Source organism: Pungitius pungitius, chromosome 11 (genome assembly GCF_949316345.1).
Source record: "Pungitius pungitius chromosome 11, fPunPun2.1, whole genome shotgun sequence".
NCBI classification, from domain to species: domain Eukaryota; kingdom Metazoa; phylum Chordata; class Actinopteri; order Perciformes; family Gasterosteidae; genus Pungitius; species Pungitius pungitius.
Window position 1 is genome coordinate 12155430 of NC_084910.1, and position 5997 is coordinate 12161426.

The 5997-nt window shown below is 42.5% G+C and overlaps 1 protein-coding gene across 2 annotated transcripts in view; it reads left to right on the top strand.

Annotated features, from left to right (window-relative positions):
* The window catches only part of si:dkey-12j5.1 (uncharacterized), a 19591-nt gene extending 18855 nt beyond the window's left edge, over positions 1–736 (top strand). For both annotated transcript variants that reach the window (XM_062565404.1, XM_062565405.1), the window contains exon 11: positions 1–736. This exon is cut by the window's left edge and continues 807 nt beyond it. The gene's annotated coding sequence lies outside the window, so the exon portion shown is untranslated.
* The last annotated feature ends 5261 nt before the right edge of the window (positions 737–5997 follow it).

Consider the following 5997-nt stretch of genomic DNA (forward strand, 5'->3'; position numbering starts at 1 on the left):
TCTGTCTTCAAAGTGGCTGTCAAAGCCTTTCAGGCAGGAGAAAGGGGCAACTGTTTTTCTTTTCATCTAGATTTCACATCGCAGCCTTTTAAAAGTCTCCGCCATGGCTACGTCACTTAACGACATGGGTGGTGTAATGGAATGGCACAATGACATAGGATTTATACTTTGATATTTTTTACAATTAAATGTAAGTGGTAGAACAGAACAGATCTTCTTTGCAGGGTAAGGATTAGAAAGTCTTTAGAAAAACAAGGCAAAGAAATATAAAAAAGACTGAAAATATCTAAAACCTACAGTGTGACATGGTCAATATACTTTTCCACATTACAACACCTAATATCTCTGAATCTTTCCGGCTAACTCTCAAAACCGGCATTGAATAACCCAATTTCACCAGTGTTAACAATACAAAATATATTGGACCAAACAGTTGCTACTTTTCTCGAGCCCTGGTATATTTATAGAGCAAGTCAATGTGTGCGCACATATACCCTAGTGTATATCTCAATGCAGCATGCCTGTTAACAAACACCACAGGCATCCACTGCCGCACGGCTCCTTTGAAGAATTTTATAACCAGTAAATGGGAACGTTATCTGAGATCCTGCTCCTGATAGCGACCCGGCTGCAAGCTGGGAAACCAGTTTGGGAACACGGGGGTTCAGATTCCTTGATCTGATTGTGTACGTTTGTGTTTAAGGAGTGTTAAATAAAGCTCAGGAGAAACAACAGATATGACAGTGTGTGCTCGTGTATATTGATGCACACATTGATAACCTAATGTGATGACCCAGCTCTCAGAAATACTCATGTGTGTGATGTTTAATGTATGATAATGCACCAGCAGTACAGGCCGAGAGGACTGACTACCCGGAGCGATGCTGTCATCTAGCATTTGGCTTTATGATTAAAATGTAGTGTTTTGTGTGTGTGTGTGTGTGTGTGTTTTACCGTCCATGTGGCTCATCTGCTGCAGTCCTCTGTGATTAATGACTCCGGGGGGCGAGTGAACATCGGCGGTCAGCCCTTTCTGGTTATTCTGAGCTGACCTAGTGTGAGTCGGCCATCGTGGACACAAAGCCTCGGGTGATCTCAAAATCCTTGGCCATTCTCTCACCTGTACGTCAGGCTCGGCTCCGCAGGACTGCAGTGCCTTGCTGTGAGGGGAGAGGGGCCTTTCTACACAAGGACAACACATTCAATCACAGGGAAAGCACACCTGCTGTTTGCTTGCATTCATTCCGGCTCTGTGTGGAAAATTGCTTTCTGAAAGGCCAGAATGGCTCTCTTAAGAGGCCAAAACACAGGAATAAACAGCCGCCTGTTCATATATTTCAACGTTGCAGATCTTATTTGTTTTGGGGTTTCGAATGGCCACAAATGAACAAATATGCACTAACAAAACATGAATTAAATTGCATTCTGGGATGATGCTTGAGGTGGAAGCATACGTTCACCAGATTTGTCATTTTTACCTGTATGGCAAGCAGACTTTGGAGACACGCAGCATTTGCTCAGTCTCCAGGGAAACCAGCCCCTAATTAGTATTTTTGCGTATGCGCATGTGCCTGTATTTATTTTTTAATAATCGACATAATGAGATGAGGAGGGGGAATAATCCTGGATTAACAGCTTTAAAATGCATGTGTCGTCGTTGCAAAGTCCTGATTGGGATTTTATCATTGAAATACACACAAACGCTGCAGTAACCACACACATACACACACATACATACACAGCAATAGTCAGATAGCAGAATACTACAAGCTGTGTGTGCATGTGCTGTTTATCCTGTGCTGATGTACAGTATGTGTGTATCATGGATCTTAATTAGAGACTTAAGAAGGGTGCTCCTCTGAAGGGATTAAGGGGGAAATTATCAGAATCTGGAGAATTAAAGTTGAAACCGGTTAAACGGAAACAGGAGGAGGGAGATCAGCACTCAGAGGAGTAAAGACTTTGGGAGGCAATTCTAGCGTTTGTACACAGCGCTCACATGTTCACTTGTGTAAATTGTCCTCTTAAAGACCCATGCGAGCGCTCAAATGTATTTCAAAGTGTGCAAGCTATCCTTTCAAACTCACTTACAGCCGCTATTTTAATACTTACGGACACGTGTGTTTGAATGGGAGGTTACTATTACATAGACGACAGAAAGCCTGTGCTCTTTCACACAGAGGTGCATTGTGTTCTGGGACATCTGATAATCAAGATGTTTATAATCTTAAATGGCACTCCGGGACAGAAATGCAAACCGGCCATACGAAGAAGACCAAGGACAGAACCGACTCCCCTGACTTAAGGATTGAGGGACAGGAACTCATCTACATGCCTGTCCTCACGCCGCGGCCGTGTATTTGAACCGCGAGTCGATGACGCATGAGAGTATGTTTTCCTGACATTCACTGTGAGAATCCATGAATCAACCGGCGTTTATCGTCTGCAGGGAAACCATTTCCTGAGTGGGATGAATTTCCTGGATAATGGCTGCAGTGGGTCTCGTGTGGGAAAAGCTCTACTGTTGATTGGAGTAAAGGGTTAATACTCACAGCTTCGTGGGGCTTAATGTGATTATCAAAAGGTGATATAATTTTCTCATAGTAGTCCTTTTTGGAAAATGTGCCCTTTCCCCTAAATCAATATGGCAAGAGGTCAACGTCCATTATTCAGTCCATTTCATTGTTTTAAATGAAATATTTGTGGCAGAAAGGTCTTCGTGGTAGAAACTCATTACTAATACTCAGGATTAACTCTCAGAGAAGTCGTCCTCATCATTGATCCGTGTTTTTTCGTCACTAAGGCTATTTTAGACAACCCTGCCGCTTCTATTGTGGGAGAATTTTCTGTGTGCCTGCACAGAGGCATGAACAGTTTGTGTGTGCGTTGTTTTTCTTTTGTGGATGCACACATAATCTTTGGTGGGAACATCTGTCTCTCAGAGATAACATAACCAGAGAATTAGCTATGCTGTCTTACAACCGAGCATCGCATCTCACTATTACAGCCTCCTGAATTATACCCTATTACACCTCTAGATGTGTGTGTGTGTGTGTGTCACTCAGTGTAAGCGATGTGCTGACACTGTCATGTCCTTGGGGTGCCTGCCAAGTTTAGGAATATCACAGAGCCCACTAGCTCATCTAATCCTTAAATCCATCACAGAACGGAATTCACATAACTTCTGGATAATACAAGTCCTTCACAAACAGGTCTCGCTTCAAAAATGGAGCAGTAAGTTTATACAATGTAACAAAAACAGAACAGCATTTTATTTTAAAGGTGCTTTTTCTGCCTTAGAATTATAGTATTATGCTGTTATATCGTTTTTGATACGAAAGATCAAAACAGCCTGAAGCCACTTAGCTTTCCCTATATGGCACCTGCAGCAACATCAGCGTCTCAGTGGTGACGGATTACTATTTGATGTGAGAAGCTCAGAGTATAAAAGCCAACAGAAGTTCACAAAATTAGACATCAACGTAAAATCAGCATTTATGTAGGACAATTTACAACCAAATGGGATAACTAAGAAGACACCCAACTATGGAAAACATAATTTCTGTTCAGCTTTTAGTGCACTATAATCTTGAAAGACTCGTTCCTTTTGAACTTTATTTTCACTGGGGACTTTAGAATGTCATTTGTTGGCTCAGTAGAAGAGCTGAAATATTACCCTCGTTGTAACTTCTATTCCTAAGAGGAACAGATATTCAGTTAAAAGATGTAAATTGGAGTGGAACGGCCTGGTACTGTATGTCACGCTCTGCCTCGACTCAAGAAAACTTTTAATGAATGTCTCTTCCAGAGAAAAGGTATAAGGAGGGCTCTCCCTGTGCAATAATAATAATACTGCAAAGCACCTTGTGCTCCGAATGTCGGTGCTGTACGGCATTCAAAATGATAAAAGAAACAAACGTGGACTCTGAATGAGGGGAATTGAGAGGACGAAGTGTAATAGTGCCTTTTCTTCTGCACAGAGAACAGCCGGGGGAGCTGAACGCAGCCCCGCTGACCCGTTTGAATCAAAGAGAAGGGTAAGAGGCGAGACCACAAACGTGGAAAGAAAGGGAGAGAGCAAGAGATGGAAAGTGTCTCATTTACACAGCATTGCAATTTGGGTCGATGGATCGCTTCAATGGCTGCGAGGGGGCACTTTTTGCTCCGTGCAATCCATACCCGCAATCTAACAATCAAATGTGGTGCCAATAGAGCAGTGAGCTCTCTGTGATTGCTGGTGTATTTGACTGAGTGCCAGCTTTAGTTTTTTTTTTTATACCTCATTAATTCGTAGGAGCGACTGACAGAGGAAACCACTTCTTTGCCGTCATAAATCAAGCCACACTCGCACAGGCACCCTCGTTGCAGCAAAACATGAACACACCAGGGGGCAAATCCCAGGGCTTAGTAAATGATTTAATCAGTCACTGACAGAAAGTGGTATCGAGGTTACTCATTTCCGCGCGGCCTTTGTTTGGAGATCTCCAACGTGTGCATGTGTGAGTTTCAGCAGAGCTTTCGGTGATTTGAGCCTCCCCCTGAATTTTCCCCTTTTGACTTTCTGAGTGATTTTCACAGAAAATGGAGCAAAATGTTGGAGTGGGTCGATTTTGAATCATCTCAGCATTGGACTGAGAAGTTGCAGCTCATTTTAGTATCTGAAAATTAAAGTCAGGGATGAGGACTAAGCAGTGGTGTGTGTGTGTGTGTGTGTGTGTGTGTGTGTGTGTGTGTGTGTGTGTCGCAGAGCGTGAGGTAGAGATAGAAAGGTTTGATGCTGTAACCGCTGCTAATTATTGCTGCTCTATATTTCACATAGTCTGTTTGATCTCCTGTCCTGTGGAGAGTGGGATTCTCTGTTTCGGTTTCTCGCCAACTTACACATTTGTAGACCCGAATGCACACACACAAGCAAGCTCAGGGGTCACAAGGAGGAGAAAGAGGAATTGTGTTCTAATTACCAAAGCTCTGCAGGGGTTGACTTATATTTCAATCCAACACTTCAGGAGTGGGAGTGTGCATTTTGTGTCTTTAGTTTCTGTATTCGTGTCACTGCTTGCTGAGTGCTGGGCTGTGTTCACTGATATCATGGAGGACAAATCGATCCGATCTTTCAAAGCACTGTGGGTAGTCCCAGTCCATAGACCATCTGGAAGGCGCTCTGTTCTGCTCCGTGTTCTGCTGCCTGAGTGACGACCGCTGTGGTGATCAACTGTTTGGCAACCCGCTGTAATACATCTGCGCCTTCACCAGTAGCCCATCCATGGACGTATAGTAACAGTTACTAACCACCAGGATGAACCTCTGCTATTTTCCCCCTCACATGTATATAACATCAAAGTACAGCTGTCTTGTGCAGAGCGGAAGTCAGGCCCAGTGCTGTGAACCAAAGGTCAGACTGAAATGTGGCCAAAGAATTGTGCTTCTTTGGTTACATTATTTGCATTGAAAAGGCCCATCATAGCACTCAATTAAATGAGTGTGGTACTTTTTAAAGGGCAGTATTTGAGTCTGTCACTGACACAATAAAAACATTTTTTTTAGACCAATCCTTCTATAATTTAGAAAGGCCCTCATTATCTTTTGTTCAAACATTTTAGAGTAGTGTGTTTAACCTTTCGAGATGATAACCAGTTTAAGAAATGTTACATTCATCAACAGAACATTTTGTTTTTGCGTCTGAACTTGTTTTAGTTTGTGAAATACCATTTGTGTCTGCCTACCGTCACATTTCTAACTTATTTCAATAAAACAGCAAGAACATGGAAGTTCCCTTCCCAAATAACATGCTCACAGTTCGTAGACATGCACCCGAACACAAGAATGAGGTTGTAAGACTAAGAAAGGTTTGGAGCCACAGTTCTATTTAAAGACCTCTGCAGAGTTAACCACACAGTATTCATTACTATTTATGAACACGTTGCAACACGTTGCACAATCAATATGACTCAGACATAACAAGAAAAAAAACAACTAAAGACAGTTCTTTCTCACCCA